The 10,000-nt window shown below is 43.6% G+C and overlaps 1 protein-coding gene across 1 annotated transcript in view; it reads left to right on the forward strand.

Annotated features, from left to right (window-relative positions):
• LOC138363362 (cytadherence high molecular weight protein 3-like) overlaps positions 1-10,000 on the forward strand; it is a 28,577-nt gene that overhangs the window by 676 nt on the left and 17,901 nt on the right. The gene's annotated exons all lie outside the window — the stretch shown is intronic.

The raw sequence follows: 10,000 nt of genomic DNA on the forward strand, positions 1-10,000 counted from the left end.
CATTTATTCTCTCGTTGGTTCCCTTCACGTTACTAGAATACTTGGGGTTAATCGGGAAAATCGAAATTTGAAAGATTTTGTTAATTCTGGGTATTTACAAAAATAATTAGATTTAAAGCAGGATTGTTCTTGTCATAATATACTACAAGAAAGCTAAGCAAGCCTAGTCAAACCTAACGAAACTTAACCTAACCAATTTAAAGTAAACCGAACCAAAGCTAGCCAAACTAAGGCAAACCAATCCTAACCAAACCAAACCTTATTAAACTATACCAAACCAAACACAACCAAACCTAACATAAACCAAACAAAACATAACCAAACAAAACAAAACAAAATCAAACCAAATCAAACTTAACCAAAACAAACGAAGCCATACCTAACCTAACCTAAACTAAGCAAACTCAGCCTAACCTAACCAGATCAAACCTAACCAAACTCAACACCTTCCGAGTCTAAAAAGTTAACACCTATCACTCGACGCTTGATATCTGACACCTGACACACAACACCTGACACTCAACACCTGACACTCAACACCTGGTACTTGACAGATAATATCTGTTACCTGACACCTAACTCCTGTTGAAGCAGGGTTGTAAGGTGGCAACTTTAGGAGGAGACTAGTGCATAAGTTGGAGAAGCAGGCAGGAGTGACAGGGACGGTGCTCCAGTGGATAAGGAAGTACCTAAGCAACAGAAGACAGTGAGTCAGTGTGAGGGGGTTAGATCTCAGCGTGGCCTGAGGTCACTCGCAGTCAGAAAGAGTTTAGCTCTTGGACCCCTTCCTATTTCTCATATATGTAAACCGTCACCCACTTGGAATAGACTAATTCCTCTCAATATTTGCTGATAATGCAAATATTACGAGGACGATAAAGACAGGAAGACAGCAAGAGGCTACAAAATGACCTGGACAAAATAAAAGTATGGTTCAACAATTGGCTACTAGAGTTTAACTCAATTAAATGTAAAATAATGAAGCTAGGTGGAGGGAACAGGAAACCAAACAGAAGGAACCCAATGGGAGATGAAATTCTCCATGAAACGGCGAGAAAGAAGTATCTAGGGCTCGATATCACACATAACCTGTCTCCTGAAGCCCTCATCTAATGTATATCACCAGCGGCGTATGTGAGACTGGCTAACATCAGAACTGTCTTTAGAAACTTGTGTAAGGAATTATTTAGAACTTTGTATGCCACATATGTCAGAAAAATCGTGGAGTGTGCAGCTCCAACGTGGTGTCCGTTCCAAGTCAAGCACAAAACAAAGTTGGAGAAGTTTCAATGGTATGCCACCAGACTAGTTCCAGAACTACGAGGTATGAGTTAGGAGGAAAGGCTACGCGAATTAAAAGTAGCTGGATACTTGAAGAGTCAGAAGAGTCATGATTCCCACATTCAAAATTCTCAGGGGAATTGGAAGGGTAGATAATGGCATACTATGTGACACGGGTGGTATTCGCTGGGATAGGATAGGGAGCTGGGAGAGGATAGAAGCTGGGATTTCAGATGAGCTGAGGCAGGATAACAGCTCTTACTTGCAGTTTCACAAGGTTCCTTATTTGATAGTTACTTAGTTTCAAATAATAATTTCATGTAATAAATGAGTCTCTAGGGAAAGGCTCCAGATGAGCTGAGGGAGGATAACAGCTCATGCTTGCAGTTTCACTAGGTGCCTCAACTGACAGCCCAAGTCTGTTAAAAAAACAGGGTGAGGGATCCGTGCATCACCATTATGACCATTGGGGATTGAACGCAGACCTTTTAGATTGTGTCATGTATTAAAGGATTTATTCTGAGCTGCAAGTGATTAAATTCTTACCAAGGTAGATGAATTTATAGTAGATAGTTGAACAAATAAGAATAAATCGACAGATTTTATTTATTTATATATAAACAACAAGATGCATTAGGTTTGTGAGGGGTACATATCATTGTGTTTACATTCTTGTAAAGCCACTAGAAAGATATAAGAATGATTCTTCCAGATTCCATGCCAGGCATCCTTTTTTAAAGAGGACCTGGCTTTATAATTGGCCACAGGGGGACCTGACTTTATGGTTGGCCACAGGGGGACCTGGCTTTATGGTTGGCCACAAGGGGACCTGACTTTATGGTTGGCCACAGGGGGACCTGGCTTTATGGTTGGCCACAGGGGGACCTGGCTTTATGGTTGGCCACAGGGGGACCTGTCGTTATACGGCCTACCACCGTCCGGAGACCCCTCTTTACGGCCGTGTTGCTGGAGACCCCAGTGTACAGCGGTCGGCCGCTGGAGACCTTGTCTTAATGGCTGGTCGTTGTTCCGAGGACTGGAAGGGGGAAGGGGAAGGGGGAAGGGACAGGCCCTTAGGTCCCCCCCTGACCTTAAGGGTCGGTCGCCGAGGGGCAGGAGGGGAGGAGAAACTGGCTTTACGAGCGTAACCAAACAGTTACAGCCGGAGCATGGCAGTAACCCCAGGAGATGACCCATCGCCCGCCGCCAGTCGCGGCTCCTGGCAGTCTCTCTGCTAACTGGGAGGTGGTGATCGAACTGAATCATCTTCATGTATTTTTGTTTTTTTTTTTGAGATATATACAAGAGTTGTTACATTCTTGTACAGCCACTAGTACGCATAGCGTTTCGGGCAGGTCCCTGGAATACGATCCCCTGCCGCGAAGAATCGTTTTTTCATCCAAGTACACATTTTACTGTTGCGTTAAACACAGTTATTTGTTGAAGATGTGGTTTTCAGCGTAATATTTGGTGAAATTATAATATTTATTTATTTATATTTACAAGAGTTCTTATATTCCTGTATTGCCACGAGTACGCACAGCGTTTCGGGCAAGTCCTTAATCCTGTGGTCCCTGGAATACGACCCCCCGTGAAAAATCGTTTAACAACCAAGTACCCATTTTATTGTTGAGTTAAATAGAGGCTACAGTTAAGGATTTGTGCTCAGTAAATCCTCCCCGGCCTGGATATGAACCCAGGGCAAAACGCTCGCGAAACACCAGGCGAGTGTCTTACCACTATGACACGGAGACTGCTAAACTCATATATATATATGCAACAATGATCACAAAAACACTGATCCAAGTATGCAGAATAACCACATGTGAAAAATAGAAAATGCTTAACGCGTTTTCGGCTAATTCGCTTTCATCAGAGCAAAGTAGAATAAGTAGAATTATTCTACTTTGCTCTGATGAAGGCGAATTAGCCGAAAACGCGTTAAGCATTTTCTATTTTTCACATGTGGTTATTCTGCATATATATATATATATATATATATATATATATATATATATATATATATATATATATATATATATAAACAGGATAATTCCTGTTATTTGAATAATTCATTATATTTACGTGAATTTACCTAAGGTCCACCATATCCTCCTAGTGGTCTTGACGAGGGAAGGAAGCCGACGGCTTGTCAAAGGTCCCTCCATTGTTTTTTTAAGGACAATATCCTCATTATTTGGAAAATTCTCCCATTAAAAGGATAATTCTCTATTTGAAGGAAAATATCTCCATTAATGGGATAATATTCCCACTATACCCGAGTTTATCTGAAGGCCAAGTCCGGAAAGTCCGGTCTTCGTCGGGCTTGGCAAAGGTCCTCCCATTTGTTCCTGACGTTATTCAGCTGGATTTTGAATTACAGCAGTGCTTTTACCATTTACGGCTTCGGCGGGTAGGCGGTTCCACGGGTTTACAATACTGTGTTAAAAAAAAAAAACATATATTTTCAGTGTTACATTGCCGCTTGTTGAGCATGAAACCGTTATTCCTTGTTTGTGTTACATTTGACAAAGTAAAAATGTCGTTTGTCATTCTCCAAATTGTTCACTATTTTTAAAAGTTACGATGAAATCAGCCCTGTCATGTCTGGTTTGCAGTGTTGTTGGCCCTGTGAGTCCTCAACCGTTGCTGGTATGTGAGTCGACTTAGTTCTGGGATGATTTGCGTCGTTCGGTATTGAACATTCTCCAAAGCAGATATGTTCAGAAGATGAGGTCTCCAATCCTCATCTTCCAGGAGGCGCACCAGAGATATATATAAATTCTGAATAACTACCTTCTTTTCCTTGAAGTCAATAGTCCATTTGACTATTTTTACGGTTTGAGTGACTTTCTTTCTACTGCAGCTCCTTCTTGTTGTGCAACTTCCAGAGAGTGGTGGAGTCTGAGTGCAAGGTACTTTTCGTCATCTATCTGCTGCAAAGTAATGTTGTTAATTTGATAGCTGTGATGCGTATTGACCCCACATGCAAGATCTTGCATTTTTCGGTTTTCGAAAGCATTTTCCAGTCTTCCGATCATTTGTGGAGTTAATGGAGATCACTCTGTAAGGCTGTATTATTATTTTCACTTCCCACTTTACCGTAAATCTTAGTGTCGTCTAAAAATTTGATGATATGGTTTGTAATATTCTCATCAACGTCATTGATGTGACAAAATAAGGGTTGGCCCCAAGATGGAGCCTTGCGGTACCCCACTCACTACATTACCCCAGGAAAAATCATTTCTATTTAGAAGACCCTTTTCTTTCCTTGTTTTAAATGTTGTTTTATCCATTCTAGTATTCCACCATTTATTCCATGTACTTTTAATTTCCTTGCAAGTCTTTCAAGAGGAACCTAATCCAAAGTTTCAGCAAATTCCATGTCTACTACACCCACTAGAAGTGATTTATCTGAATAGCTGGTTATACCGTTTCCTAAAAATGTGAGAGGTTAGTAAGGCAGGATTAATTTTGAACGAAACCATTTTGTGTTGATTTTACTTGATTTTGAACAACGAGAAAATGGATGATTCCCTCCCTAAGGAATCTTTCCATGAGCCTGCAGGTCAGTCAATCACGAAAACTACTTTTATGCAACACTGAAGGATGCCATAAGGTCTCAAATTTTAGTTAGTAAACGTTGTGCAGTAAGTTGTGGCAACTTATTTACGACTCCACACAATATCGTAGCTAACACGCGGCAAGAAACGTTGCCACAGCCTTCAAAAACTTTCCAGGTACATTGTGGCAACCTAAAATTATTTGCTGAGATGTGGAGTTAGGCTTATTGGACGGTAGTTTTCACTAGAGCTCTTTATTCCTTATAAAAAATAGGAATAAATCGCAAACACTAGAAAGTGAAGGGACGACGACGTTTCGGTCCGTCCTGGACCATTCTCAAGTCGATGAACCATCGTCCTAGACCATAGACTTGAGAATGGTCCAGGACGGACCGAAATGTGGTCGTCCCTTCACTTTCTAGTGTGTGGTCTGGTCAACACACTTCAGCCACGTTATTGTGACTCATCGCCTGCATTATATCCCAAGTTTTGTTATAAATCCCCAATTATTTGGACATTTATCTAATAGGTTAATTATCAGTCATTACAATTATTTTCCATTAGGATAATTATCCCAGAATAGATAATAATGACACGTGTTAATTTAAACCTGTTTAATTGGTGTCATTGAACATCTTCCCTCACCTGTTGTTGTTGTTGTTATAGATTCAGCTACTTGGAACAAGTTCCAAGTAGCACGGGCTATGGTGAGCCCGTGTTACGGCCCTACTGGGGCGCAACCGAGTTCTTCTCTGATGGAATTAGAGTTTGAGTATCCGGCCCCCAGTTAGTAAAGGCTTTCAAGGGGTGTGTTCCGTAACGCAAGTTAAATTAAAGGGGGAGGGATACCAATGTTCTGATTTATATATATATTCTCACCACTACCATATAAATAAATATATAACAGTTGCACACGGGGGTTATTACTACACGATAATGTACAGAGTTGTCTTCCTCCGAAGACACCGGATGCTCCACGGTGCGCACTTTGAGTAGCCCTGGTTCCTTCCTCCGTGGCCCACGATGAATCCTCTATGATTCTCTTGGCGAGTCTACCCTGGCCACAGGCCAGCCAAATCACAGTCCCACTGGGTGCTCCGTCGTGGAAGCCTTCAACCACAATCCAGCCTGTAGCTGGCAGGTACCGATCAGCTCCGCTGTGTAGGTCACTCCACGACCGATACTAGGGTTGCGAGCCCTAGGCAGGAGCCTCGTGTGATCCCGCTGATCACTCTCCTCACTAAGCACCACAGTGGCTAGTCTCTTCCACCAGCCAGCCCCGGATAAGGCGATTCCCGATACTGCCACGTCACAGGCAGGCTAATACTCTCAACAGAGTTCGTCCGGGGGTGACTCACAGCTTCTTCAGCAGACTCGTGAAGAGACCTTGGCTGCCTTGGGTAGACTGATCCATCATCCAACACAGCAGTCCCAGGTCGACTCTGCAATCAGACACGTCATTAGTACTGGGGATGCTCTAGGGAACCTCATTTACAAGCTTAGACACAAACGTCCACCTCTCTGCTCCATAGATGGCGTTCACTGTCTAAGCGCCACCTCACCAGAGGTCAGCAGCGGCTACGTTATGAGCTGATTAAGACGGGAATCCAGCACCTGTGGCCGGTATATCCCGTCCTCACTAGATGGCGTTGTCCATTTGGAGTGGGTTTCGGGAGCGGACTCACAGATGGCGTTGTCGTCACTGCTCCGTGCTCCGACGCTGGATTCAGGTCCGTAACAGCCCGTAACTCACCTGGCACAGGAGCGGGGCAAGTAGCATGGGCTATGGTGAGCCCATAGTAGCCTTACCTGGCACAGGAGTGGTGCTCCTCCTCTCCCTCACCTTCCTGAGTGACGTAAAATAGCGTTCGGCGTCGCTATTCTCACTTCATTTCACTACAACTGCCGCTGTAAGCATAGTTTGAGCGACGTCTGGACGAAAGGGGGGGTGGTGGGAGGGGGTGGAGGGGGGATGGTGAAGGGTGTTAAGGGCTTTGGGATTGGTATGAGGGGGGGGGTGTAAGGGGGAGGGAGGGAATTATCAGGGGGGAAAGCGCCAAGCTATTACGACTATATATCACTTGGAAGGGGTCAGGATGAGGATTTGGGATGGGACAGGGGAAAGCAATGGTGTCCAACTACTTGGACGGTCGGGGATTGAACGCCGACCTGCATGAAGCGAGACCGTGGCTCTGCCGTCCAGCCCAAGTGGTTGGAGGGGTGTAAGGGGGAGTAGAGATTGGGGAGAATGTATGGTGGTTGAGGGTTATTTGGTGAGTGGTGATGGAAAAGACGGGAAGGAGGGAGTGGTATTGGGAAGGGAAAGGGGGAGTGGTGTTGGGAAGGGAAGGGGGGAGTGGTGTTGGGAAGGGAAGTGGGGAGTGGTGTTGGGAAGGGAAGGGGGGAGTGGTGTTGGGAAGGGAAGTGGGGAGTGGTGTTGGGAAGGGAAGGAGGGAGTGGTGTTGGGAAGGGAAGTGGGGAGTGGTGCTGGGAAGGGAAGGAGGGAGTGGTGTTGGGAAGGGAAGTGGGATGGGGCTGGTTGAGAGGCGCCCAGTACACGGCGGACGGAGACACGGATCAAGGCAATGTTAGATAAATCCTTCAGGAAAATGCTGGAGAATTATTATCAAGAATAAATTATTTGAACTGAAGGAGAAAATCTGTAATTTTCAGGCCTTCAGCAACATTTCATGCTTGACTTACACGCAATTTGTAGCTTTTTATTTATGAGAAGGCGCAAGATAGTTTTTTTTTATTAAACTTTAATTTAGGGTTATTCCTTCTGGTACAATTTTAGGGACCCATGGCCTTGGAGAAGAGAATAAATGGTATTCAGAGGAGACCTTTTAGATTCACCCCTGAACACTTCAGGGCAAATCCTCTCCTACCACCACTACCATTTTATTGTTTTATATAATATGATATATTTTTTTTATTTATTTTATTGGTATGGAAATAAATCCCAAATCCCATCTCAAATTCTTTTCCTGAATCCCTTCCCAGTGCTATATATAGTCATAATGGCTTGGCGCTTTCCCTTGGAAGTTCCCTTCCCTTCCCTATCATTTCAAGCGCATTGACTGTTAAATATAATACGAAATGTGTCTAAGTGTGTGTGTGTCTGAGTGTGTGTGTATATTCACCTTGTTGTGCTTGCGGGGGTTGAGCTCTGTACTTTCGGCCCGCCTTTCAACTGTCAATCAACTGTTTAGTAACTACTTTTTTTTTCTCCACACCACACACACACACCCCAGGAAGCAGCCCGTGACAGCTGACTGACTCCAAGGTACCTATTTACTGCTAGGTAACAGGGGCATTCAGGGAAACTTTGCCCAATTGTTTCTGCCTGGTGCGGGAATCGAACCCGCGCCACAGAATTACGAGCCCTGCGCGCTATCCACCAGGCTACCAGGCCCCTATGTGTGCGTGTGTACTCACCTACTTGTGCTTGCGGGGGTTGAGCTTTGGCTCTTTGGTCCCGCCTCTCAACCGTCAATCAACAGGTGTACAAGTTCCTGAGTCTATTGGGCTCTATCATATCTACACTTGAAACTGTGTATGGAGTCAGCCTCCACCACATTACTTCCTAATGCATTCCATTTGTCAACCACTCTGACACTAAAAAAGTTCTTTCTAATATCTCTGTGGCTCATTTGGGCACTCAGTTTCCACCTGTGTCCCCTAGTGCGTGTGCCTCTTGTGTTAAATAGCCTGTCTTTATCAACCCTGTCGATTCCCTTGAGAATCTTGAATGTGGTGATCATGTCCCCCCGAACTCTTCTGTCTTCCAACGAAGTGAGATTTAATTCCCATAGTGTGTGTGTGTGTGTGTGTGTGTGTGTGTGTGTGTGTGTGTGTGTGTGTGTGTGTGTGTGTGTGTGTGTGTGTGTGTGTGTGTGTGTGTGTGTGTTTACTACTTGTGTTTACTAGTTGTGTTTTGCGGGGGTTGAGCTTTGCTCTTTCGGCCCGCCTCTCAACTGTCAATCAACTGTTTACTAACTACTTTTTTTTTTTTTTTTTTTTTTTTCCACACCACACACACACACCCCAGGAAGCAGCCCGTTACAGCTGACTAACTCCCAGGTACCTATTTACTGCTAGGTAACAGGGGCACTTAGGGTGAAAGAAACTTTGCCCATTTGTTTCTGCCTCGTGCGGGAATCGAACCCGCGCCACAGAATTACGAGTCCTGCGCGCTATCCACCAGGCTACGAGGCCCCCATGTGTGTGTGTGTGTGTGTGTGTGTGTGTGTGTGTGTGTGTGTGTGTGTGTGTGTGTGTGTGTGTGTGTGTGTGGATCCTCCGAGACAATAAAATAAGTAATTCAGGGAAGTCCCTTTCAAAACTTGTAATTCTATTTTGAACGATTGGACATGCGAATCACTAAAACATTAACATTTAATATTATATCCAAGTTGTTAAATTATAATATACAGAAATTACTAGAAATTTATAGTTGGAAAAAAATATACTTTTATATAGGGTATAAGTCACGTTGGACATCACCAAAAGGTTTCTCTCACCTAAAGTGAAAATAAAGAACAGTATTAATAAAAAATAAGTATTACTGATCACCGTTTTTAATAAAAATTGTTTACATGAACGATTTTCACAACTTATTAATAATGTCAATTAACAGAATACAAGCAAAAAACATATTAAACATTAATTGCTTGTACACAGCTGAGCTCAAAGCTGTTGCAAGTCAATCACCCAGGTCGTTCAACTGTCTTCCATCTTTCGTTAACATCCCCTCTTCATTCCCTTCCTCTTGATCTGCTTCCCCTTGTCATCTCCCCTCTTGAGCAACAACGCAGACGACCGCCACTGAAGAAGATAACTTTGCCATAACCTCCTCGTCCCATCTCTCCATCGGGCAATATTAGAGTCAGTCCGGAGCAGTGAGTTGGTCCAATATCCTAGATACTGATACCAGTGGAGACTCGGCCTCTCAGTGGAGGCCTGGCCTATCCCTCACAATATATATATATATATATATATATATATATATATATATATATATATATATATATATATATATATATATATATATATATGCAAACAAGCCTGAATGGTCCCCAGGACTATATACAACTGAAAACTCACACCCCAGAAGTGACTCGAACCCATACTCCCACAACTGGTATGTACAGGGA

This window comes from Procambarus clarkii, chromosome 10 (genome assembly GCF_040958095.1).
Source record: "Procambarus clarkii isolate CNS0578487 chromosome 10, FALCON_Pclarkii_2.0, whole genome shotgun sequence".
In the NCBI taxonomy this organism is placed as follows: Eukaryota; Metazoa; Arthropoda; class Malacostraca; order Decapoda; family Cambaridae; genus Procambarus; species Procambarus clarkii.